The sequence below is a fragment of the Pleurodeles waltl genome, chromosome 8, assembly GCF_031143425.1.
Source record: "Pleurodeles waltl isolate 20211129_DDA chromosome 8, aPleWal1.hap1.20221129, whole genome shotgun sequence".
In the NCBI taxonomy this organism is placed as follows: Eukaryota; Metazoa; Chordata; class Amphibia; order Caudata; family Salamandridae; genus Pleurodeles; species Pleurodeles waltl.
The window spans coordinates 330,046,819-330,074,646 of NC_090447.1; the positions used below are offsets into that span (position 1 = coordinate 330,046,819).

Genomic DNA, 27,828 nt, shown 5'->3' on the forward strand with positions numbered 1-27,828 from the left:
CACCTCAGGGGTGGCGGTAAAGTGGTGCAACGGGTAAAATTACATTATTTCTCCATGTTTTTTCCTCTTTTTATGTATGCTCCATTCTGCAGCACACATAGAAAGAGGAAAATGCCATTAATGATTGTTTAAGTACAGGGAGGTACCCCTTCCTGTACATAAACAATCATCCCTGCAACGCAGGCACCCTTGCACTATGCAACAGTTTGTGTGCCAGCACTGAGGAAAGTACAAGGATGCGTTGTATTTCTATACATACGAGGCATTCCTACACTTTCAAAATGACGAAGCTCGGTGCAGCAAGCTGGCCTGCAGCACGAAGCTGCGTAATTTCCACGTAAATGAGGCCATGGGTCTCTAGTTGGCAGAGGTTTGCACCCTGTCCAAGTAGGGAGCAAAATCCTAGCCAGGGTAAGTCAGTTACACACAAATTAAGCTGTGCTCACCCTATGGTAGCTTGGCACAGGGCTGCCAGGCTTAACTTAGGAGGCAATGTATAAAGTATTTGTGCAACACTTGAAACAGTAACACAGTGAAAACACTACAAAAAGACTCCACACCAAATTAAAACATAGATTATATGTTTATGAGTGAAACAAAACCAAAATGACAAAAACAAATATTTAGAAGTTGAGATATGAATTTTTAAAGATTATCTGCAAATATAGGCCCTCATTATGTCATTGGTGGCAAAAACCGCCTACCGCCGTGTAGGAGGTTGGCCTGGCTTATAGTGGGTACCTTGTGGTACTTACACCTTGTGCCAGGCCCAGTTATCCCTTATTAGTAGATTAGTAGTGTTCTAGCAGTTTAGGCTGATAGAGGTAGCTATAGCAAAGCAGCTTAGGCTGAAATAGGAGACATGCAAAGCTCCTACTATACCAGTTATATCACATAGCACTATATCACAAGAAACACAATACTCAGAGTTACCAAAAATAAAGGTACTTTATTTTAGTGACAATATGCCAAAAGTATCTCAGAGGATATACTCCCTTAGGAGGTAAGTAATATACACAAAATATACACACAAACCAAAATCAGGTAAGTAAACAGTTAGAAAAGTAGTGCAAACACTGTAGAACACAATAGAATGCAATAGGAGACAATAGGCCTAGGGGCAACACAAACCATACACTCCAAAAGTGGAATGCGAATCACAAATGGACCCCAGGCCTAGTGTAGTGTGTAGAAGGTCGCTGGGAGGGTAAGAAAACACTAAGGGTGTCCAAGATACCCCAGCCCAAGACCCAGAAAAGTAGGAGTAAAGTTGCCCTACTACCCCAGAAAGACAGTAAAGTCGAGATAGGGGATCATGCAAAGACAAAAACTGACTGCAAAGCACTGAAGACTGATTCCTGGACCTGAGGACCTGCAAAGGAAGGGGACCAAGTCCAAGAGTCACGCAAGTGTCCAGGGGGGGCAGGAACCCACTAAACCCCGGATGAAGGTGCAAAAGGGCTGCTTCCAGGTGGAAGAAGCCGAAGATTCTGCATCAACGGAAGGTGCCAGGAACTTCTCCTTTGGTCAGAAGATGTCCCACGGTGTGCTGGAGGATGCCTGTCTGGCGTGGGGAGGCAAGGACTTACCTCCACCAAATTTGGATAGCAGGGCCACTGGACTGTCGAGGACACTTGGATCCAGCTCCTGTGTTCCAGGGACCAAGCTCGTCAAGATGAGAGGGGACCCAGAGGAACGGTGATGCAGAAGTTTGGTGCCTGCGTTGGCAGGGGGAAGATTCCATCGACCCACAGAAGATTTCTTCTTGGCTTCCAGTGCAGGGTGAAGGCAGACAGCCCTCAGAGCATGCACCACCAGGAAACAGTCGAGAAAGCCGGCAGGATGAGGCGCTACAATGTTGCTGGTAGTCTTCTTGCTACTTTGTTGCGGTTTTGCAGGCGTCCTGGAGCAGTCAGCGGTTGATCCTTGGCAGAAGTCAAAGAGGGAAGTGCAGAGGAACTCTGGTGAGCTCTTGCATTCATTTTCTGATGAGAAACCCACAGGAGAGACCCTAAATAGCCCTCAGAGGAGGATTGGCTACAGAGAGAGGTAAGCACCTATCAGGAGGGGTCTCTGACGTCACCTGCTGGCACTGGCCACTCAGAGGTCTTCATTGTGCCCTCACACCTCCGCATCCAAGATGGCAGAGGTCTGGGACACACTGGAGGAGCTCTGGGCACTTTCACGCCAGAGCAGGGCTGGGGGGATCCCTGAACCAGTGTAGACTGGCTTATGCAAGGAGGGCACCATCTGTGCTCTTCAAAGCATTTCCAGAGGCCAGGAGAGGCTACTCCTCTCAGGCCATTTACACCTATTTCCAAAGGGAGAGGGTGTAACACCCTCTCTCAGAGGAAATCATTTGTTCTGCCTTCCTGGGACTGGGCTGCCCAGGCCCCAGGGGGGCAGAAACCTGTCTGAGAGTTGGCAGCAGCGGTAGCTGCAGAGAAAATCCCAGAGAGTTAGTTTGGCAGTACCCGGGCTCTATGCTGGAGCCCCGGGGATGCATCGAATTGTCCCCCCAATACCAGAATTGTATTGGGGTGACAATTCCATGATCCTAGACATGTTACATGGCCATGTTCGGAGTTACCATTGTGACGCTACATATAGGTATTGATCTATATGTAGTTCACATGTGTAATGTTGTCCCCGCACTCACAAAGTCTGGGGAATTTGCCCTGAACAATGTGTGGGCACCTTGGCTAGTGCCAGGGTGCCCTCACACTAAGTAACTTTGCGCCTAACCTTCACTAAGTGAGGGTTAGACATGTAGGTGACTTATAAGTTACTTAAGTGCAGTGTAAAATGGCTATGAAATAACGTGGACGTTATTTCACTCAGGCTGCAGTGGCAGTCCTGTGTAAGAATTGTCTGAGCTCCCTATGGGTGGCAAAAGAAATGCTGCGGCCCATAGGAATCTCTTTGAACCCCAATACCCTGGGTACCTAGGTACAATATACTAGGGAATTATAAGGGTGTTCCAGTGTGCCATTCAGAATTGGTGAACATGGTCACTAGCCTGCAGTGACAATTGTAAAAGCAGAGAGAGCATAAACACTGAGGTTCAGGTTAGGAGAGCCTCAGTGATACAGTTAGGCACCACACAGGGAACACATACAGGGCACACTTTATGAGCACTGGGGTCCTGGCTAGCAAGATCCCAGTGACACAGGCAAAAACAAACATACATATAAGTAAAAAATGGGGGTAACATGCCAGAAAAGATGGTACTTTCTTACACAACCCCCCCCCCCCCCAAACGAGGGACAATAAGGCTAACCTTGCCCAGATGAGTCTTCATTGTCTAAGTGGAAATATCTGGAGAGTCCATCTGCATTGGAGTGGGTACTCCCAGGTCTATGTTCCACTGTATAGTCCATTCCCTGTAGGGATATGGCCCACCTCAACAATTTAGGTTTTTCACCTTTCATTTGTTTTAGCCAAAGTAGAGGTTTGTGGTCTGTCTGAACAATAAAGTGAGTACCAAACAGGTATGGCCTCAACTTTTTCAGTGCCCAGACCACAGCAAAGGCCTCCCTCTCTATGGCAGACCAACGTTTTTCTCTAGGGGTCAACCTCCTGCTGATAAAAGCAACAGGTTGATCCTGGCCCTCAGTATTAAGCTGTAATAGCACTGCCCCAACCCCCAATTCAGAAGCATCAGTCTGGACTATGAACTTTTTGGAGTGGCAAGGGCTTTTTAGGACAGGTGCAGAGGCATCTTTTTACTAGTGAGGTCATTAAGAAGAGCTGCAATGGAGCCATAATTCTTAATAAACCTCCTGTAGTATCCTGTGAGGGCCTAAAAAGGCTCTCACTTGGGTTTGAGTTGTAGGGGGAGCCCATTCCATAATGGTCTGGATCTTCCCCTGCAGTGGTGCAATCTGTTCCCCACCTACCAGGTGGCCCAGATAAACAACTTTTCCCTGCCCTATCTGGCACTTTCAGGCCTTGATAGTGAGGCCTGCCTTTTGCAGGGCCTCCAAAACGTTCCACAGGTGGACCAGGTGATCATCCCAGGTGGAGCTAAAGACAGCTATATCATCTAGATATGCTGCACTAAAAGCTTCTAGCCCTTGCAAGACTGTGTTCACCAACCTTTGAAAAGTGGCAGGTGCATTCTTCAGACCAAAGTGCATCACAGTGAATTATAGTGCCCTCCAATGGTTGAAAATGCAGTTTTGGGTTTAGCATCTTCTGATTATTTAATCTGCCAATACCCTGCAGTTAAATCAAAAGTATTTAGATACTTGGCAGAAGCCAGTGTATCTATCAGCTCATCTGCCCTGGGTATAGGGTGAGCATCTGTCTTGGTTACTTGGTTGAGTCCTCTATAGTCAACACAAAACCTCATCTCTCTTTTACCATCCTTACTGTGAGGTTTTGGAACAAGCACCACTGGGTTAGCCCATGGGCTTTCTGAAGGCTCAATCACTCCTAAGTCTAACATTTTCTGAACCTCTTGTTTAATGCAGTCCCTGACATGGTCAAGCTGCCTATAAATCTTACTTTTGACAGGTAAACTGTCTCCAGTGTGGATTGTATGCTCACACCAAGTAGTGGTACCTGGTATCAGTGAGAAGAGTTCAGAAAACTGACAAAAGATTTACACAGTTATCTTTCTGCTCAGCAGTAAGACAATCTGCCAGTACTACTCCCTCCACTAAGCCATCAGCTTCAGTGGTGGAGAAGAGATCAGGGAGAGGGTCACTCTCTTGTTCCTGTCCCTCATCAGTTGCCATGAGCAGGGTGAGATCAGCCCTGTCATAGTAGGGTTTCAGGCGGTTGACATGGAGCACCCTAAGGGGACTCCTGGCAGTGCCTAAGTCTACCAAGTAGGTAACCTCACCCTTTTTCTCAACAATTAGATAGGGTCCACTCCATTTGTCCTGGAGTGCTCTTGGGGCCACAGGCTCCAATACCCACACCTTCTGTCCTGGGTGGTACTGCGTCAGGACAGCCTTCTGGTCATGCCATTGCTTTTGCAGCTCCTGGCTGGCCTGAAGGTTTTTACTGGCCTTTTTCATGTACTCAGCCATTCTTGATCTTAGGCCAAGTACATAATGCACAATGTCCTGTTTAGGAGCTTTTAAAGGTTGTTCCCAACCCTCCTTAACAAGTGCAAGGGAACCTCTTACAGGGTGCCCAAAGAGGAGTTCAAAGGGGCTAAAGCCCACTCCCTTTTGGGGTATCTCCCTATAAGCAAAAAGGAGGCAAGGTAACAGGACATCCCATCTCCTTCTGAGTTTTTCAGGGAGTCCCATTATCATACCTTTGAGAGTTTTATTAAACCTCTCAACCAGACCATTTTTTTGTGGATGATAAGGAGTAGTGAACTTGTATGTTACACCACACTCCTTCCACATTGCTTTGAGGTATGCAGACATGAAGTTACTACCTCTGTCTGACAACACTTCCTTAGGGAAGCCCACTCTGGAAAAGATTCCCAGGAGGGCCTTTGCCACTGCAGGAGCTGTAGTGGTCCTTAAGGGGATTGCTTCAGGGTACCTAGTGGCATGGTCCACTACCACTAGGATAAACCTATTGCCTGAAGATGTTGGAGGGTCAAGGGGGCCAACTATGTCAACCCCTACCCTTTCAAAGGGCACCCCAACCACAGGTAGTGGAATTAAGGGGGCCTTTGGAGTGCCACCAGTTTTGCCACTGGCTTGGCAGGTCACACAAGAGCAACACAACTCTTTGGTGTCTTCTGACATATGAGGCCAGTGAAACAGGGGAACAAGCCTGCCCCAAGTTTTACTTTGACCCAAATGCCCAGCCAAAGGAATGTCATGTGCCAAGATACGAAGAAACTCTCTGTATTGCAAAGGGATGACCAATCTCCTGGCAGCTCCAGGTTTAGGGTCCCTTGACTCAGTATACAGGAGGTTGTCTTCCCAATACACCTTATGGCTATCACTGACATCCCCATTCTGCTGTTTGACAGCTTGCTGTCTCAAACCCTCTAGTGTGGCACAGGTTTGCTGTGCCACGCTCAGCTCTTCCCTAGCAGGCCCCCTGCACCCAAAAGCTCAGCAGTGTCTGCTGCCAGTTCATCTGGTGTAGGTTCTGCACAGGGAGAGGATTCTTCTTCCTCAAAAGAGGAATCTTCTGGCGAGGGAGGGATAGTGGGCAAGGATTTACACTTCCTACCCTTAGCTTTTAGGAGCACTTGGTCCATTGTTCCAGGATCCAAGTTTCCCTGTCCTTTTTGCTTTTTGGCCTGAGCCCTTGTTAAAGCAAAAATATGCCCATTAATGCCCAACATTGCTGCATGAGCCTCCAACTCCACTTCAGCCCAAGCTGATGTCTCCAAATCATTGCCTAGTAAGCAATCTACAGGTAATTCAGTGGCTACCACAACTTTCTTTGGACCAGTAACCCCCCCCTAGTTGAGATTCACAACAGCCCTGGGGTGGCTAAGTGTGTTATTGTGAGCATCAGTCACTTGGTACTGCTGACCAAGTAGGTGTTGATCAGGGTGAATAAGTTTCTCTATAACCATAGTTACACTGGCTCCTGTGTCCCTGTAGGCCTCAACCTCAACACCGTTGATTAGGAGTAGTTGCTTGTACTTACCCATATTAAGGGGACAAGCAACCAAGGTGGCAAAGTCAATGCCACCATCAGAGATTTAAAACAGCCTTTATGGTCTCCCTAACGAGACTAACCCCAACTAAACTGCCAATAGTGAGCCCAGCTACACCCTTGGATTGGCTATTTGTAGTAGACTTCCCACCGCCACTGCCATTACTAGGGGCACTAGAGGTTGCAGTTGGGGTTGTGGTGGTGGGAGCCTTGGTGTTTTTCTTTGGACAAGTGGCATCACTTGCCCAACGGCCTTTTACTTTACATAAATAACACCATAGCTTTTTCTGATTGTGAGAAGAGGATTTGGACCCACCACCCCCAGAGAATTTTTGTGGGCCTGATGAAGACTTAGAATGGTTTTTTTTTCTTTGTCCCCATCCTTGTCAGAAGACTTATCATCCTTCTTCTTGCCATCCTTGTCACCCCCTGTATGAACTTTTCTGTTCACTCTTGTTCTGACCCATTTGTCTGCCTTCTTTCCAAATTCTTGGGGAGAGGTCAGATCTGAGTCTACCAAGTACTGGTGCAACAAATCAGACACACAATTGTTCAAAATATGCTCTCTCAGGATTACATTATACAGGCTTTCATAGTCAGTCACCTTACTGCCATGTAACCAACCCTCCAAGCCCTTCACTGAACAGTCTACAAAGTCTGTCCAGTCTTGAGAGGACTCTTTTCTGGTGTCTCTGAACTTAATCCTGTATTGTTCAATGGTTAAGCCAAATCCATCTAAGAGTGCATCCTTCAAAACTTTGTAGTTATTAGCATCACTTTCTCTGACAGTAAGGAGCCTATCCCTACCCTTACCAGTGAAAGATAGCCACAAGATCGCAGCCAACTGTCTTTGAGGGACCAGCTGTACCATACAGGCCCTTTCCAGTGCAGCAAACCACTTGTTAATGTCATCCCCCTCCTTGTAAGGGGGGACTATCTAAAGCAGGTTTCTGGAATCTTGCTCTCTAACAGGATTATCAAAAACACTGCTACTGCCACCATGGGGAACTAACCCCAACCTCTGCCTTTCCCTTTCTACATCCAGAGATTCCCTGTCTAAGGCCAGCTGCTGCTGTTTAAGCTTCAGCCTGGCCTCTTCCAACCTCAGCTTTCTGAGTTCCCTTTCCATTAAGTTATCCTCAAAGTGGGAGGCTTGGGAATTGTGAGACACAGAAGTTATGTGGTAACCTGGCTTTTAGGAGTGAAGGGTGCACTACTAATGTGTGACCCCCCTCCCACTACCAGTGTCACTAGAGGGCCTGTTAGCTGACAGGTCCTTGGAAGAACCCTCCCCAGCAACCTCAGGGGACTCCTCTGATTCTGAGTGGGTATCCCTCTCCTCTACCTCCTGATCCTGGGATGGGCCAGACTGGTTCTGGTCACTTTCTAAGAGAAGGCTAAGGAGAAGACCTTTTGTAGGATTCTTACCAATTGCTAAACCTCTTTCAATGCAGAGACCCCTCAAACTTTTAAAGTTTAGATTCCCATATGTTGCCTGGACAACCGTGGGAGTAAGCTGTACTGCAGACATGACAGAAAAGGTTTAGGACAGAGAGAGAAAAATGTTTTTAGAACTTTTGAAAGAACAGAGAAAAACTTTTTCAAACTTTTTCAAACTTTAGAAAGTTTTCAGAAACTTTTTAGAAACTTTTTAGAAAGTTTTAGAGAAGGAAAGTTAAACTGTTTAGGTTACTGTGTATATTCTGAAGTATTTGGTATATGTTTTTCTTATGAAAAGTACCAATGACAAAGTGGTAAAGCATTTAGAAGTACTTATCCCACCGCTGCACCACCAATGTAGGAGGCTGGCCTGGCTTATAGTGGGTACCTTGTGGTAATTACACCTTGTGCCAGGTCCAGTTATCCCTTATTAGTAGATTAGAGTGTTCTAGTAGCTTAGGCTGATAGAGGTAGCTATAGCAGAGCAACTTAGGCTGAACTAGGAGACATGCAAAGATCCTACTATACCACTTATATCATATAGCACTAAATCACAAGAAACACAATACTCAGAGTTACCAAAAATAAAGGTACTTTATTCTAGTGACAATGGGGGTCATTACAACCCTGGCGGATGGTGTTAAAGATGCGGTAATACCGCAAACAGTCAGACGGACAAAAAAAGGGAATTATGACCCTGGCGGAAACCGCCAACAAAGACAGCCACTTTAACACTTCGCCCGTCACAGCGGTACAGACAAGCAGCGCGGCGGTCACCGCCAACAGACAGGCGGGAGACAATGTACCGCCCACAGTATCACAACAGGCCAATCTGCCACCTTTTCCGGGGCGGATTCACCGTGGATAAAAACACGGCGGAAACAGGTATTGCTATGGGAAAACGCTCACCTTCTACACATCCCACGAGGAACGACGACTCCATGGACCCGGAACTTCAAATATTACCTGCCCTTGTCTTTCTGCTCCTTCACGACCAACAGCGACGTAGGCGCAGAAGATACCGGTGAGTACAGCACCTACGACACGGGTGAGGGGGAGGCAAAAGTTAGGGGGACACCTACCAAAAACACACACCCTCGCATATTACAACATACACACCAATGCAGTCACAAAAATCACAGTAACAACCCACAATTCCCCCAGAAGAATGCAAAGACAATGCGAATTTCGGTCAAACTTTGTAATGTGCCAATATACATGTCATACAAAAATATACAAATATATGTATTCTAAAATCACTCTTATTTACATATATACAATAAAATAAAAATGAAGGGGGGTTGTAAAATGGTGATTGGTGATGGTGGAGGAATGTCCATGGCAGAGTCCAGTCTATTAGTCTCACAGGTACATTGCACATCTGGGCATTGGAAGTGGAGCTGGGGCAGTTCCGATTTGGGCAGGGTAACAAAGTGGGACAGTGGGAGGACTATCAGGGTGGTCTTATTTCCTGGCGGGGGTCTTGCCATCTTGCTCTGTCCTGTTCCTGGATCTCAGGGCCCGCTTGCGTGGTGGTTGTCCGTCTGCAGGAGGTGGGGTGCTGGTGTGGTGGTCCTGTGGCGGTACGTCCTGTCCACTAGCGCCGGCGGAGGTGGTGGGCAGTTCGTCGTCCTAACTAGTGTCAGGGGCCCCTTGGAGTGCCACGGTGTCCCTCAAGGTCTTTGAATGTCCGTCAGCACCCCTACGATGGTGCCCAGGGCGGAGCCGATGGTCCTGAGCTCCTCCCTGAACCCCAAATATTGTTCCTCCTGCAGACGCAGGGTCTCCTGCAACTTGTCCAGGACCGTGGCCATCGTCTCCTGGGAGTGGTGGTATGCTCCCATGATGGAGGAGAGGGCCTCGTTGAGAGTGGGTTCCCTTGGCCTGTCCTCCCTCTGTCGCACAGCAGCCCTCCCAGTTACCCTATGTTCCTGGGCCTCCGTCCCCTGGACAGTGTGCCCACTACCACTGCCCCCAGGTCCCTGTTGTTGTTGGGGTGGTGGATAGCCTGGGTGCCCTGTAGTGGTGGACACACCGCTGATTGACTTTTCCTGGGTAGGGAGGTTTGGGCCTGCTGGGTGGGTGCTGTGCTGATGTTACCAGAGGGTGGAAGCTCGGTGTTGGGCTGTGGCTGGGCAAGGGGAACCGACTGTCCCGAGGCCCACGAGGGTCCGGGCTGGTCATCCAGATCCAGTGGGGCAGAGCTGCTGTCGTCCCTGTGGGCCTCTTCTGGGGGTGGAGTGGTGTTGTCTGGACCCTGTGGTGTGGTGACGTTCCTTCGGGTTCCTGCGGGGGTATAAGTACATGATTATTGCATGTGTGTGTTTCATGGTGTGCAATGGTTGAGTGTGCGTGAACCCCAGTGCAGGCATTCCTGTGGGGGGGCTTGTGTGCTGATTGTTGGGGGTATTCTGGGTCTGTGCAGTGGGCATGCTTTGGTGATGTGTGTCGATGCCTAGTTATGTCATGCAGGGCTTGGGATGGGTGGTTGGTGTCATGGGTAGATAGGTGAGGATTTGGGGTGATAGGGGAGGGTGTGATGGTGGGGGTGTGTGATATCATGCAGGTAGGGTGGGGCTTATGATAGTTAAGATTTGACTTACCAGTGTCCGTTCCTCCACCGACTCCTCCGAGGCCCTCAGGATGCAAGATGGACAAGACTTGCTCCTCCCATGTTGTTAGTTGAGGGGGAGGAGGTGGTGGTCCGCCGCCAGTCCGCTGTACCGCGATGTGGTGCCTGGATACCGTTGAATGCACCTTCCCCCGTAGGTCGTTCCACCTATTCCTGATGTCCTCCCTATTTCTTGGGTGCTGTCCCACACCATTGACCCTGTCCACTATTCTTTGCCATAGCTCCATCTTCCTGGCTATTGCTGTTTGCTGTACCTGTGAGCCAAATAGCTGTGGCTCTACCCGTAGGATTTCCTCCACCATGACCCTGAGCTCCTCCTCGGAGAAGCAGGGGTGTCTTTGGTGTGACATGAGGTGGTGTGTGTGATGTGTGGGGTGGTGTATGTGTTGATGAGTGTGGTGTGTTAGTGGTATGTGGTGTTTTGTGCTTGGATGTTGCGTGGGTGATGGTGTTGTGTGCCTCTGTGTGATGGGGTTGTCTGTTCTGTGCTATCTCTCTGGCCTTTGTTCATGAATTGTGGTCGTAGGGGTTTGTGGGTGATGTGGGTGTGTGTTTTATATTGTGTTGGGTGTGTGGGAGTGGTGTGTGTATGTGTATCAGGTGTGTGTATTTGGAATTGTCCAATGTGGCGGTGTTTTAGAGATGTGTGTGTATTTTGAGTGCGGCGGTGTGTACCGCCAATGGAATACCGCGGTTGACAGACCGCCGCGTGGATTCGTGGGTCGTAATAGCATGGGCGTGTTTCTGTTGGCGTGGAGGTGGAGGATTTGTTTCCGCATGTTTATCACTGACCTTTGGTGTGGCGGTATTGTGTGGCTGCCTGAATTTCGGCGGATTCCGTTATGTGTGTCATAATAGCTGTGGCGGTCTACCGCGGCGGTGGATTGGCGGTCTTCTGCACGGCAATAAGCACCTTATACCGCCAATGTTGTAATGACCCCCAATATGCCAAAAGTATCTCAGAGGATATACTCCCTTAGGAGGTAAGTAATACACACAAAATATACACACAAACCAAAATCAGGTAAGTAAACAGTTAGAAAAGTAGTGCAAACACTGTAGAACACAATAGAATGCAAAAGGAGACAATAGACCTAGGGGCAAAACAAACCATATACTCCAAAAGTGGAATGCGAATCATAAATGGACCCCAGGCCTAGTGTAGTGTGTAAAGGGTCGCTGGGAGTGTAAGAAAACACTAAGGGAGTCCAAGATACCCCACCCCAAGACCCAGAAAAGTAGAAGTAAAGTTGCCCAACTACCCCAGAAAGACAGTAAAGACGAGATAGGGGATTCTGCAAAGACAACAACTGACTGCAAAGCACTGAAGATGTATTCCTGAACCTGAGGACCTGCAAAGGAAGGGGACCAAGTTCAAGAGTCAAGCAAGTGTCCAGAGGGGGCAGGAGCCCACTAAACCCCGGATGAATGTGCAAAAGGGCTGCCTCCAGGTAGAAGAAGCCAAAGATTATGCAACAATGGAAGGTGCCAGGAACTTCTCCTTTGGCCAGAAGATGTCCCACGGTGTGCTGGAGGATGCAGATTTGTTCCCACGCAGAAAGACCGCAAACAAGACTTGCTAGCTGCAAGAGTTGTGGTTGAAGGTTTTAGGTGCTGCTTGGTCCCAGGAAGGACCAGGAGGTCGCACCTTGAGGAGGAGACAGGGGGAGCACTCAGCAACACAGAGAGCCCATGCAGGAGCAGGCATCACCCGCAGAAGCACCCAAACAGGTGTTTAGAAGATCTGAGCACAGCGGTTGTGTCAGCACAACAAAAGAGGGTCCCACGAAGTCAGAGTCCAACTCAGCGAGTTGGGCAATGCAGGACGGAGTGCTGGGGACCAGGGCTAGGCTGTGCACAAAGGAAGTCTTGCAAAAGAGCACAGAAGCCCTGGCAGCTGCAGTTCATGCAGTACACAGGATTACTGTCTGGCGTGGGGAGGCAAGGACTTACCTCCACCAAATTTGGATGGAAGGGTCACTGGACTGTCAAGCACACTTGGATCCAGCTCCTGTGTTCCAGGGACCAAGCTCGTCAAGATGAGAGGGGACCCAGAGGACCGGTGATGCCGAAGTTTGGTGCCTGTGTTGGCAGGTGCAAGATTCCGTCGACCCACGGAAGATTTCTACTTGGCTTCCAGTGCAGGGTGAAGGCAGACAGCCCTCAAAGCATGCACCACCAGGAAACAGTCGAGAAAGCCGGCAGGATGAGGCGCTACAATGTTGCTGGTAGTCTTCTTGCTACTTTGTTGCCGTTTTGCAGGCGTCCTGGAGCAGTCAGCGGTCGATCCTTGGCAGAAGTCGAAGAGGGAAGTGCAGAGGAACTCTGGTGAGCTCTTGCATTCATTATCTGATGAGAAACCCACAGGAGAGACTCTAAATAGCCCTCAGAGGAGGATTGGCTACAGAGAGAGGTAAGCACCTATCAGGAGGGGTCTCTGACGTCACCTGCTGGCACTGGCCACTCAGAGGTCTCCATTGTGCCCTCACACCTCCGCATCCAAGATGGCAGAGGTCTGGGACACACTGGAGGAGCTCTGGGCACTTTCACGCCAGAGCAGGGCTGGGGGGATCCCTGAACCGGTGTAGACTGGCTTATGCAAGGAGGGCACCATCTGTGCTCTTCAAAGCATTTCCAGAGGCCAGGAGAGGCTACTCCTCTCAGGCCCTTTACACCTATTTCCAAAGGGAGAGGGTGTAACACCCTCTCTCAGAGGAAATCATTTGTTCTGCCTTCCTGGGACTGGGCTGCCCAGGCCCCAGGGGGGCAGAAACCTGTCTGAGAGTTGGCAGCAGCGGTAGCTGCAGAGAAAACCCCAGAGAGTTAGTTTGGCAGTACCCGGGCTCTTTGCTGGAGCCCCGGGGATGCATCGAATTGTCCCCCAAATACCAGAATTGTATTGGGGTGACAATTCCATGATCCTAGACATGTTACATGGCCATGTTCGGAGTTACCATTGTGACGCTACATATAGGTATTGATCTATATGTAGTTCACATGTGTAATGGTGTCCCCGCAATCACAAAGTCTGGGGAATTTGCCCTGAACAATGTGTGGGCACCTTGGCTAGTGCCAGGGTGCCCTCACACTAAGTAACTTTGCGCCTAACCTTCACTAAGTGAGGGTTAGACATATAGGTGACTTATAAGTTACTTAAGTGCAGTGTATAATGGCTGTGAAATAACGTGGACGTTATTTCACTCAGGCTGCAGTGGCAGTCCTGTGTAAGAATTGTCTGAGCTCCCTATGGGTGGCAAAAGAAATGCTGCAGCCCATAGGGATCTCTTTGAACCCCAATACCCTGGGTACCTAGGTACAATATACTAGGGAATTATAAGGGTGTTCCAGTGTGCAATTCAGAATTGGTGAACATGGTCACTAGCCTGCAGTGACAATTGTAAAAGCAGAGAGAGCATAAACACTGAGGTTCTGGTTAGGAGAGCCTCAGTGATACAGTTAGGCACCACACAGGGAACACATACAGGGCACACTTTATGAGCACTGGGGTCCTGGCTAGCAAGATCCCTCCCTCTCTATGCAGACCAACGTTTTTCTCTAGGGGTCAACCTCCTGCTGATAAAAGCAAAAGGTTGATCCTGGCCCTCAGTATTGAGCTGTAATAGCACTGCCCCAACCCCCAATTCAGAAGCATCAGTCTGGACTATGAACTTTTTGGAGTAGCAAGGGCTTTTTAGGACAGGTACAGAGCACATGGCCTGTTTGAGCTCATCAAAAGCTTTTTGACAGCTAGCTGTCCACAATACCTTTTTAGGCATCTTTTTTACTAGTGAGGTCATTAAGAAGAGCTGTAATGGAGCCATAATTCTTAATAAACTTCCTGTAGTACCCTGTGAGGACTAAAAAGGCTCTCACTTGGGTTTGAGTTGTATGGGGAGCCCATTCCATAATGGTCTGGATCTTCCCCTGCAGTGGTGCAATCTGTTCCCCACCTACCAGGTGGCCCCGATAAACAACTTTTCCCTGCCCTATCTGGCACTTTGAGGCCTTGATAGTGAGGCCTGCCTTTTGCAGGGCCTCCAAAACTTTCCACAGGTGGACCAGGTGATCATCCCAGGTGGAGCTAAAGACAGCTATATCATCTAGATATGCTGCACTAAAAGCTTCCAGCCCTTGCAGGACTGTATTCACCAACCTTTGAAAAGTGGCAGGTGCATTCTTCAGACCAAAGGGCATCACAGTGAATTGATAGTGCCCTCCAATGGTTGAAAATGCAGTTTTGGGTTTAGCATCTTCTGATAATTTAATCTGCCAATACCCTGCAGTTAAATCAAAAGTATTTAGATACTTGGCAGAAGCCAGTGTATCTATCAGCTCATCTGCCCTGGGTATAGTGTGAGCATCTGTCTTGGTTACTTGGTTGAGTCCTCTATAGTCAACACAAAACCTCATCTCTCTTTTACCATCCTTACTGTGAGGTTTTGTAACAAGCACCACTGGGTTAGCCCATGGGCTTTCTGAAGGCTCAATCACTCCCAAGTCTAACATTTTCTGAACCTCTTGTTTAATAAAGTCCCTGACATGGTCAAGCTGCCTATAAATCTTACTTTTGACAGGTAAACTGTCTCCAGTGTGGATTGTATGCTCACACCAAGTAGTGGTACCTGGTATCAGTGAGAAGAGTTCAGAAAACTGACAAAAGGTTTACACAGTTATCTTTCTGCTCAGCAGTAAGACAATCTGCCAGTACTACTCCCTCCACTAAGCCATCAGCTTCAGTGGTGGAGAAGAGATCAGGGAGAGGGTCACTCTCTTGTTCCTGTCCCTCATCAGTTTCCATGAGCAGGGTGAGATCAGCCTTGTCATAGTAGGGTTTCAGGCGGTTGACATGGAGCACCCTGAGGGGACTCCTGGCAGTGCCTAGGTCTACCAAGTAGGTAACCTCACCCTTTTTCTCAACAATTAGATAGGGTCCACTCCATTTGTCCTGGAGTGCTCTTGGGGCCACAGGCTCCAATACCCACTCCTTCTGTCCTGGTTGGTACTGCGTCAGGACAGCCTTCTGGTCATGCCATTGCTTTTGCAGCTCCTGGCTGGCCTGAAGGTTTTTACTGGCCTTTTTCATGTACTCAGCCATTCTTGATCTTAGGCCAAGTACATAATCTACAATGTCCTGTTTAGGAGGTTTTAAAGGTTATTCCCAACCCTCCTTAACAAGTGCAAGGGAACCTCTTACAGGGTGTCCAAAGAGGAGTTCAAAGGGGCTAAAGCCCATTCCCTTTTGGGGTATCTCCCTGTAAGCAAAAAGGAGGCAAGGTAACAGGACATCCCATTTCCTTCTGAGTTTTTCAGGGAGTCCCATTATCATACCTTTGAGAGTTTTATTAAACCTCTCAACCAGACCATTTGTTTGTGGATGATAAGGAGTAGTGAACTTGTATGTTACACCACACTCCTTCCACATTGCTTTGAGGTATGCAGACATGAAGTTACTACCTCTGTCTGACAACACTTACTTAGGGAAGCCCACTCTGGAAAAGATTCCCATGAGGGCCTTTGCCACTGCAGGAGCTGTCGTGGTCCTTAAGGGGAGTACTTCAGGGTACCTAGTGGCATGGTCCACTACCATTAAGATAAACCTATTGCCTGAAGCTGTTGGAGGGTCAAGGCGGCCAACTATGTCAACCCCTACCCTTTCAAAGGGCACCCCAACCACAGGTAGTGGAATTAAGGGGGCCTTTGGAGTGCCACCAGTTTTGCCACTGGCTTGGCAGGTCACACAAGAGCAACAAAACTCTTTGGTGTCTTCTGACATATGAGGCCAGTGAAACAGGGGAACAAGCCTGTCCCAAGTTTTACTTTGGCCCAAATGCCCAGCCAAAGGAATGTCATGTGCCAAGGTACGAAGAAACTCCCTGTATTGCAAAGGGATGACCAATCTCCTGGCAGCTCCAGGTTTAGGGTCCCTTGACTCAGTATACAGGAGGTTGTCTTCCCAATACACCTTATGGCTATCACTGACATCCCCATTCTGCTGTTTGACAGCTTGCTGTCTCAAACCCTCTAGTAAGGGACAGGTTTGCTGTGCCACACCCAGCTCTTCCCTAGCAGGCCCCCCTGCACCCAAAAGCTCAGCAGTGTCTGCTGCCAGTTCATCTGGTGTAGGTTCTGCACAGGGAGAGGATTCCTCTTCCTCAAAAGAGGAATCTTCTGGCAAGGGAGGGATAGTGGACAAGGATTTACACTTCCTACCCTTAGCTTTTTGGAGCACTTGGTCCATTGTTCCAGGATCCAAGTTTCCCTGTCCTTTTTGCTTTTTAGCCTGAGCCCTTGTTAAAGCAAAAATATGCCCATGAATGCCCAACTTTGCTGCATGAGCCTCCAACTCCACTTCAGCCCAAGCTGATGTCTCCAAATAATTGCCTAGTAAGCAATCTACAGGTAATTCAGTGGCTACCACAACTTTCTTTGGACCAGTAACCCCCCCCCCCAGTTGAGATTCACAACAGCCCTGGGGTGGCTAAGTGTGTTATTGTGAGCATCAGTCACTTGGTACTGCTGAACAAGTAGGTGTTGATCAGGGTGAACCAGTTTCTCTATAACCATATTTACACTGGCTCCTGTGTCCCTGTAGGCCTCAACCTCAACACCGTTGATTAGGGGTAGTTGCTTGTACTTACCCATATTAAGGGGACAAGCAACCAAGGTGGCAAAGTCAATGCCACCATCAGAGACTTAAAACAGCCTTTGTGGTCTCCCTAACAAGACTAACCCCAACTAAACTGCCAATAGTGAGCCCAGCTACACCCTTGGATTGGCTATTTGTAGTAGACTTCCCACCACCACTGCTATTACTAGGGGCACTAGAGGTTGCAGTTGGGGTTGTGTTGGTGGGAGCCTTGGTGTTTTTCTTTGGACAAGTGGCATCACTTGCCCAATGGCCTTTTACTTTACATAAATAACACCATGGCTTTTTCTGATTGTGAGAAGAGGATTTGGACCCACCACCCCCAGAGAATTTTAGTGGGCCTGATGAAGACTTAGAATATTTTTTTTATCTTTGTCCCCACCCTTGTCAGAAGACTTATCATCCTTCTTCTTGCCATCCTTGTCACCCCCTGTATGAACTTTTCTGTTCATTCTTGTTCTGACCCATTTGTCTGCCTTCTTTCCCAATTCTTGGGGAGAGGTCAGATCTGAGTCTACCGAGTACTGGTGCAACAAATCAGACACACAATTGTTCAAAATATGCTCTCTCAGGATTACATTATACAGGCTTTCATGGTCAGTCACCTTACTGCCATGTAACCTACCCTCCAAGCCCTTCACTGAACAGTCTACAAAGTCTGTCCAGTCTTGAGAGGACTCTTTTCTGGTGTCTCTGAACTTAATCCTGTATTGTTCAATGGTTAAGCCAAATCCATCCAAGAGTGCATCCTTCAAAACTTTGTAGTTATTAGCATCACTTTCTCTGACAGTAAGGAGCTTATCCCTACCCTTACCAGTGAAAGATAGCCACAAGATCGCAGCCAACTGTCTTTGAAGGACCAGCTGTACCATACAGGCCCTCTCCAATGCAGCAAACCACTTGTTAATGTCATCCCCCTCCTTGTAAGGGGGGACTATCTAAAGCAGGTTTCTGGAATCTTGCTCTCTAACAGGATTATCAAAAACACTGCTGCTGCCACCATGGGGAACTAACCCCAACCTCTGCCTTTCCCTTTCCACATCCAGAGATTCCCTGTCTAAGGCCAGCTGCTGCTGTTTAAGCTTCAGCCTGGCCTCTTCCAACCTCAGCTTTCTGAGTTCCCTTTCCATTAAGTTATCCTCAGAGTGGGAGGCTTGGGAATTGTGAGACACAGAAGTTATGTGGGAATTGGCAGAGTTGGACCTGTCCCTAACTGACTGGACTCTAGTAACCTGGCCTTTAGGAGTGAAGGGTGCACTACTAATGTGTGACCCCCCTCCCACTACCAGTGTCACTAGGTGGCCTGTTAGCTTATAGGTCCTTGGAAGAACCCTCCCCAGCAACCTCAGGGGACTCCTCAGATTCTGACTGGGTATCCCTCTCCTCTACCTCCTGATCCTGGGATGGGCAAGACTGGTTCTGGTCACTTTCTAAGAGAAGGCTAAGGAGAAGACCTTTTGTAGGATTCTTACCAATTGCTAAACCTCTTTCAATGCAGAGACCCCTCAAACTTTTAAAGTTTAGATTCCCATATGTTGCCTGGACAACTGTGGGAGTAAGCTCTACTGCAGACATGACAGAAAAGGTTTAGGACAGAGAGAGAAAAACGTTTTTAGAACTTTTGAAAGAACAGAGAAAAACTTTTTCAAACTTTTTCAAACTTTAGAAAGTTTTCAGAAACTTTTTAGAAAGTTTTAGAGAAGGAAAGTTAAACTGTTTAGGTTACTGTGTATATTCTGAAGTATTTGGTATATGTTTTTCTTATGAAAAGTACCAATGACAAAGTGGTAAAGCATTTAGAAGTACTTATCCCACCGCTGCACCACCAATGTAGGAGGCTGGCCTGGCTTATAGTGGGTACCTTGTGGTACTTACACCTTGTGCCAGGTCCAGTTATCCCTTATTAGTAGATTAGAGTGTTCTAGTAGCTTAGGCTGATAGAGGTAGCTATAGCAGAGCAACTTAGGGTGAGCTAGGAGACATGCAAAGATCCTACTATACCACTTATATCATATAGCACTAAATCACAAGAAACACAATACTCAGAGTTACCAAAAATAAAGGTACTTTATTTTAGTGACAATATGCCAAAAGTATCTCAGAGGATATACTCCCTTAGGAGGTAAGTAATACACACAAAATATACACACAAACCAGAATCAGGTAAGTAAACAGTTAGAAAAGTAGTGCAAACACTGTAGAACACAATAGAATGCAAAAGGAGACAATAGACCTACGGGCAACACAAACCATATACTCCAAAAGTGGAACGTGAATCATAAATGGACCCCAGGCCTAGTGTAGTGTGTAGAGGGTCGCTGGGAGTGTAAGAAAACACTAAGGGTGTCCAAGATACCCCACCCCAAGACCCAGAAAAGTCAAGGTAAAGTTGCCCAACTACCCCAGAAAGACAGTAAAGTCGAGAAAGGGGATTCTGCAAAGACAACAACTGACTGCAAAGCACTGAAGACGTATTCCTGGACCTGAGGACCTGCAAAGGAAGGGGACCAAGTTCAAGAGTGACGCAAGTGTCCAGGGGGGGCAGGAGCCCACTAAACACCGGATGAAGGTGCAAAAGGGCTGCCTCCAGGTGGAAGAAGCCAAAGATTCTGCAACAATGGAAGGTGCCAGGAACGTCTCCTTTGGTCAGAAGATGTCCCACGGCGTGCTGGAGGATGCAGAGTTGTTCCCACACAGAAAGACCGCATACAAGCCTTGCTAGCTCCAAGAGTTGTGGTTGAAGGTTTTAGGTGCTGCTAGGGCCCAGGAAGGACCAGGAGGTCGCACCATGAGGAGGAGACAGAGGGAGCGCTCAGCAACACAGAGAGCCCACGCAGAAGCAGGCATCACCCGCAGAAGCACCCAAAAAGGCATTTAGAAGATCTGAGCACAGCGGTTGTCTCAGCACAATAAAAGAGGGTCCCACGAAGTCAGAGTCCAACTCAGCGAGTTGGGCAATGCAGGACGGAGTGCTGGGGACCTGGGCTAGGCTGTGCACAAAGGAAGTCTTGCAAAAGTGCACAGAAGCCCTGGCAGCTGCAGTTCATGCAGTACACAGGATTACTGTCTGGCGTGGGGAGGCAAGGACTTACCTCCACCAAATTTGGATAGAAGGGCCACTGGACTGTCGAGGACACTTGGATCCAGCTCCTGTGTTCCAGGGACCAAGCTCGTCAAGATGAGAGGGGATACCCAGAGGACCGGTGATGCAGAAGTTTGGTGCCTGCGTTGGCAGGGGGAAGATTCCGTCGACCCACTGAAGATTTCTTCTTGGCTTCCAGTGCCTGGTGAAGGCAGACAGCCCTCAGAGGATGCACCACCAGGAAACAGTCGAGAAAGCCGGCAGGATGAGGTGCTACAATGTTGCTGGTAGTCTTCTTGCTACTTTGTTGTGGTTTTGCAGGCGTCCTGGAGCAGTCAGCGGTCGATCCTTGGCAGAAGTCGAAGAGGGAAGTGCAGAGGAACTCTGGTGAGCTCTTGCATTCATTATCTGATGAGAAACCCACAGGAGAGACCCTAAATAGCCCTCAGAGGAGGATTGGCTACAGAGAGAGGTAAGCACCTATCAGGAGGGGTCTCTGACGTCACCTGCTGGCACTGGCCACTCAGAGGTCTCCATTGTGCCCTCACACCTCCGCATCCAAGATGGCAGAGGTCTGGGACACACTGGAGGAGCTCTGGGCACTTTCACGCCAGAGCAGGGCTGGGGGGATCCCTGAACCGGTGTAGACTGGCTTATGCAAGGAGGGCACAATCTGTGCTCTTCAAAGCATTTCCAGAGGCCAGGAGAGGCTACTCCTCTCAGGCCCTTTACACCTATTTCCAAAGGGAGAGGGTGTAACACCCTATCTCAGAGGAAATCACTTGTTCTGCCTTCCTGGGACTGGGCTGCCCAGGCCCCAGGCCCCAGGGGGCAGAAACCTGTCTGAGAGTTGGCAGCAGCGGTAGCTGCAGAGAAAACCCCAGAGAGTTAGTTTGGCAGTACCCGGGCTCTATGCTGGAGCCCCGGGGATGCATCGAATTGTCACCCCAATACCAGAATTGTATTGGGGTGACAATTCCATGATCCTAGACATGTTACACGGCCATGTTCGGAGTTACCATTGTGACGCTACATATAGGTATTGATCTATATGTAGTTCACATGTGTAATGGTGCCCTCGCACTCACAAAGTGTGGAGAATTTGCCCTGAACAATGTGTGGGCACCTTGGCTAGTGCCAGGATGCCCTCACACTAAGTAACTTTGCGCCTAACCTTCACTAAGTGAGGGTTAGACATATAGGTGACTTATAAGTTACTTAAGTGCAGTGTAAAATGGTTGTGAAATAACGTGGACGTTATTTCACTCAGGCTGCAGTGGCAGTCCTGTGTAAGAATTGTCTGAGCTCCCTATGGGTGGCAAAAGAAATGCTGCAGCCCATAGGGATCTCTTTGAACCCCAATACCCTGGGTACCTAGGTACAATATACTAGGGAATTATAAGGGTGTTCCAGTGTGCCATTCAGAATTGGTGAACATGGTCACTAGCCTGCAGCGACAATTGTAAAAGCAGAGAGACCATAAACACTGAGGTTCTGGTTAGGAGAGCCTCAGTGATACAGTTAGGCACCACACAGGGAACACATACAGGGCACACTTTATGAGCACTGGGGTCCTGGCTAGCAAGATCCCAGTGACACAGGGAAAAACAAACATACATATAAGTAAAAAATGGGGGTAACATGCCAGAAAAGATGGTACTTTCCTACACAACACCCCCCCAAACGAGGGACAATAAGGCTAACCTTGCCCAGATGAGTCTTCATTGTCTAAGTGGAAATATCTGGAGAGTCCATCTGCATTGGAGTGGGTACTCCCAGGTCTATGTTCCACTGTATAGTCCATTCCCTGTAGGGATATGGCCCACCTCAACAATTTAGGGTTTTCACCTTTCATTTGTTTTAGCCAAAGTAGAGGTTTGTGGTCTGTCTGAACAATAAAGTGAGTACCAAACAGGTATGGCCTCAACTTTTTCAGGGCCCAGACCACAGCAAAGGCATCCCTCTCTATGGCAGTTCAACGTTTTTCTCTAGGGGTCAACCTCCTGCTGATAAAAGCAAAAGGTTGATCCTGGCCCTCAGTATTGAGCTGTAATGGCACTGCCCCAACCCCCAATTCAGAAGCATCAGTCGGGACTATGAACTTTTTGGAGTAGCAAGGGCTTTTTATGGCAGGTGCAGAGCACATGGCCTGTTTGAGCTCATCAAAAGCTTTTTGACAGCTAGCTGTCCACAATACCTTTTTAGGCATCTTTTTACTAGTGAGGTCATTAAGAAGAGCTGTAATGGAGCCATAATTCTTAATAAACCTCCTGTAGTAACCTGTGAGGCCTAAAAAGGCTCTCACTTGGGTTTGAGTTGTAGGGGGAGCCCATTCCATAATGGTCTGGATCTTCCCCTGCAGTGGTGCAATCTGTTCCCCACCTACCAGGTGGCCCAGATAAACAACTTTTACCTGCCCTATCTGGCACTTTGAGGCCTTGATAGTGAGGCCTGCCTTTTGCAGGGCCTCCAAAACTTTCCACAGGTGGACCAGGTGATCATCCCAGGTGGAGCTAAAGACAGCTATATCAACTAGATATGCTGCACTAAAAGCTTCCAGCCCTTGCAAGACTGTGTTCACCAACCTTTGAAAAGTGGCAGGTGCATTCTTCAGACCAAAGGGCATCACAGTGAATTGATAGTGCCCTCCAATGTTTGAAAATACAGTTTTGGGTTTAGCATCTTCTGATAATTTAATCTGCCAATACCCTGCAGTTAAATCAAAAGTATTTAGATACTTGGCAGAAGCCAGTGTATCTATCAGCTCATCTGCCCTGGGTATAGGGTGAGCATCTGTCTTGGTTACTTGGTTGAGTCCTCTATAGTCAACACAAAACCTCATCTCTCTTTTACCATCCTTACTGTGAGGTTTTGTAACAAGCACCACTGGGTTAGCCCATGGGCTTTCTGAAGGCTCAATCACTCCTAAGTCTAACATTTTCTGAACCTCTTGTTTAATGCAGTCCCTGACATGGTCAAGCTGCCTATAAATCTTACTTTTAACAGGTAAACTGTCTCCAGTGTGGATTGTATGCTCACACCAAGTAGTAGTACCTGGTATCAGTGAGAAGAGTTCAGAAAACTGACAAAAGATTTACACAGTTATCTTTCTGCTCAGCAGTAAGACAATCTGCCAGTACTACTCCCTCCACTAAGCCATCAGCTTCAGTAGTGGAGAAGAGATCAGGGAGAGGGTCACTCTCTTGTTCCTGTCCCTCATCAGTTGCCATGAGCAGGGTGAGATCAGCCCTGTCATAGTAGGGTTTCAGGCGGTTGACATGGAGCACCCTAAGGGGACTCCTGGTAGTGCCTAGGTCTACCAAGTAGGTAACCTCACCCTTTTTCTCAACAATTAGATAGGGTTCACTCCATTTGTCCTGGAGTGCTCTTGGGGCCACAGGCTCCAATACCCACACCTTCTGTCCTGGGTGGTACTGCGTCAGGACAGCCTTCTGGTCATGCCATTGCTTTTGCAGCTCCTGGCTGGCCTGAAGGTTTTTACTTGCCTTTTTCATGTACTCAGCCATTCTTGATCTTAGGCCAAGTACATAATGCACAATGTCCTGTTTAGGAGCTTTTAAAGGTTGTTCCCAACCCTCCTTAACAAGTGCAAGGGAACCTCTTACAGGGTGCCCAAAGAGTGGTTCAAAGGGGCTAAAGCCCACTCCCTTTTGGGGTATCTCCCTGTAAGCAAAAAGGAGGCAAGGTAACAGGACATCCCATCTCCTTCTGAGTTTTTCAGGGAGTCCCATTATCATACCTTTGAGAGTTTTATTAAACCTCTCAACCAGAACATTTGTTTGTGGATGATAAGGAGTAGTGAACTTGTATGTTATACCACACTTCTTCCACATTGCTTTGAGGTATGCAGACATGAAGTTACTACCTCTGTCTGACAACATTTCCTTAGGGAAGCCCACTCTGGAAAAGATTCCCAGGAGGGCCTTTGCCACTGCAGGAGCTGTAGTGGTCCTTAAGGGTATTGCTTCAGGGTACCTAGTGGCATGGTCCACTACCACTAGGATAAACCTATTGCCTGAAGCTGTTGGAAGGGTCAAGTGCGCCAACTATGTCAACCCCTACCCTTTCAAAGGGCACCCCAACCACAGGTAGTTGAATTAAGGGGGCCTTTGGAGTGCCACCAGTTTTGCCACTGGCTTGGCAGGTCACACAAGAGCAACAACACTCTTTGGTGTCTTCTGACATATGAGGCCAGTGAAACAGGGGAACAAGCCTGTCCCAAGTTTTACTTTGGCCCAAATGCCCAGCCAAAGGAATGCCATGTGCCAAAGTACGAAGAAACTCTCTGTATTGCAAAGGTATGACCAATCTCCTGGCAGCTCCAGGTTTAGGGTCCCTTGACTCAGTATACAGGAGGTTGTCTTCCCAATACACCTTATGGCTATCACTGACATCCCCATTCTGCTGTTTGACAGCTTGCTGTCTCAAACCCTCTAGTGTGGGACAGGTTTGCTGTGCCACACTCAGCTCTTCTGTAGCAGGCCCCCCTGCACCCAAAAGCTCAGCAGTGTCTGCTGCCAGTTCATCTGGTGTAGGTTCTGCACAGGGAGAGGATTCCTCTTCCTCAAAAGAGGAATCTTCTGGCGAGGGAGGGATAGTGGGCAAGGATTTACACTTCCTACCCTTAGCTTTTTGGAGCACTTGGTCCATTGTTCCAGGATCCAAGTTTCCCTGTCCTTTTTGCTTTTTGGCCTGAGCCCTTGTTAAAGCAAAAATATGCCCATGAATGCCCAACATTGCTGCATGAGCCTCCAACTCCACTTCAGCCCAAGCTGATGTCTCCAAATCATTGCCTAGTAAGCAATCTACAGGTAATTCAGTGGCTACCACAGCTTTCTTTGGACCAGTAACTCCCCCCCAGTTGAGATTACAACAGCCCTGGGGTGGCTAAGTGTGTTATTGTGAGCATCGGTCACTTGGTACTGCTGACCAAGTAGGTGTTGATCAGGGTGAACCAGTTTCTCTATAACCATAGTTACACTGGCTCCTGTGTCCCTGTAGGCCTCAACCTCAACACCGTTGATTAGGGGTAGTTGCTTGTACTTACCCATATTAAGGGGACAAGCAACCAAGGTGGCAAAGTCAATGCCACCATCAGAGACTTAAAACAGCCTTTGTGGTCTCCCTAACAAGACTAACTCCAACTAAACTGCCAATAGTGAGCCCAGCTACACCCTTGGATTGGCTATTTGTAGTAGACTTCCCACCGCCACTGCTATTACTAGGGGCACTAGAGGTTGCAGTTGGGGTTGTGGTGGTGGGAGCCTTTTTGTTTTTCTTTGGACAAGTGGCATCACTTGCCCAATGGCCTGTTACTTTACATAAATAACACCATGGCTTTTTCTGATTGTGAGAAGAGGATTTGGACCCACCACCCCCAGAGAATTTTTGTGAGCCTGATGAAGACTTAGAATGTTTTTTTTATCTTTGTCCCCACCCTTGTCAGAAGACTTATCATCCTTCTTCTTGCCGTCCTTGTCACCCCCTGTATGAACTTTTCTGTTCACTCTTGTTCTGACCCATTTGTCTGCCTTCCTTCCCAATTCTTGGGGAGAGGTCAGATCTGAGTCTACCAAGTACTGGTGCAACAAATCAGACACACAATTGTTCAAAATATGCTCTCTCAGGATTACATTATACAGGCTTTCATAGTCAGTCACCTTACTGCCATGTAACCAACCCTCCAAGCCCTTCACTGAACAGTCTACAAAGTCTGTCCAGTCTTGAGTGGACTCTTTTCTGGTGTCTCTGAACTTAATCCTGTATTGTTCAATGGTTAAGCCAAATCCATCCAAGAGTGCATCCTTCAAAACTTTGTAGTTATTAGCATCACTTTCTCTGACATTAAGGGGCCTATCCCTACCCTTACCAGTGAAAGATAGCCACAAGATCGCAGCCAACTGTCTTTGAGGGACCAGCTGTACCATACAGGCCCTCTCCGGTGCAGCAAACCACTTGTTAATGTCATCCCCCTCCTTGTAAGGGGGGACTATCTAAAGCAGGTTTCTGGAATCTTGCTCTCTAACAGGATTATCAAAAACACTGCTGCTGCCACCATGGGGAACTAACCCCAACCTCTGCCTTTCCCTTTCCACATTCAGAGATTCCCTGTCTAAGGCCAGCTGCTGCTGTTTAAGCTTCAGCCTGGCCTCTTCCAACCTCAGCTTTCTGAGTTCCCTTTCCATTAAGTTATCCTCAGAGTGGGAGGCTTGGGAATTGTGAGACACAGAAGTTATGTGGGAATTGGCAGAGTTAGACCTGTCCCTAACTGACTGGACTCTAGTAACCTGGCCTTTAGGAGTGAAGGGTTCACTACTAATGTGTGACCCCCCTCCCACTACCAGTGTCACTAGGTGGCCTGTTAGCTGATAGGTCCTTGGAAGAACCCTCCCCAGCAACCTCAGGGGACTCCTCTGATTCTGACTGGGTATCCCTCTCCTCTACCTCCTGATCCTGGGATGGGCCAGACTGGTTCTGGTCACTTTCTAAGAGAAGGCTAAGGAGAAGACCTTTTGTAGGATTCTTACCAATTGCTAAACCTCTTTCAATGTAGAGACCCCTCAAACTTTTAAAGTTTAGATTCCCATATGTTGCCTGGACAACTGTGGGAGTAAGCTCTACTGCAGACATGACAGAAAAGGTTTAGGACAGAGAGAGAAAAACGTTTTTAGAACTTTTGAAAGAACAGAGAAAAACTTTTTCAAACTTTTTCAAACTTTAGAAAGTTTTCAGAAACTTTTCAGAAAGTTTTAGAGAAGGAAAGTTAAACTGTTTAGGTTACTGTGTATATTCTGAAGTATTTGGTATATGTTTTTCTTATGAAAAGTACCAAGGACAAAGTGGTAAACCATTTACAAGTACTTATCCCACCGCTGCACCACCAATGTAGGAGGCTGGCCTGGCTTATAGTGGGTAGCTTGTGGTACTTACACCTTGTGCCAGGACCAGTTATCCCTTATTAGTAGATTAGAGTGTTCTAGTAGCTTAGGCTGATAGATGTAGCTATAGCAGAGCAACTTAGGCTGAACTAGGAGACATGCAAAGCTCCTACTATACCACTTATATCATATAGCACTAAATCACAAGAAACAAAATACTCAGAGTTACCAAAAATAAAGGTACTTTATTTTAGTGACAATATGCCAAACGTATCTCAGAGGATATACTCCCTTAGGAGGTAAGTAATACACACAAAATATACACACAAACCAAAATCAGGTAAGTAAACAGTTAGAAAAATAGTGCAAACACTGTACAACACAATAGAATGCAAAAGGAGACAATAGACCTAGGGGCAAAACAAACCATATACTCCAAAAGTGGAATGCGAATCATAAATGGACCCCAGGCCTAGTGTAGTGTGTAGAGGGTCGCTGGGAGTGTAAGAAAACACTAAGGGTGTCCAAGATACCCCACCCC

The 27,828-nt window shown here is 47.9% G+C and overlaps 1 long non-coding RNA gene across 1 annotated transcript in view; it reads right to left on the reverse strand.

Moving 5' to 3' along the window:
• The window catches only part of LOC138249940 (uncharacterized), a 104,543-nt gene that overhangs the window by 58,137 nt on the left and 18,578 nt on the right, over positions 1-27,828 (reverse strand). The gene's annotated exons all lie outside the window — the stretch shown is intronic.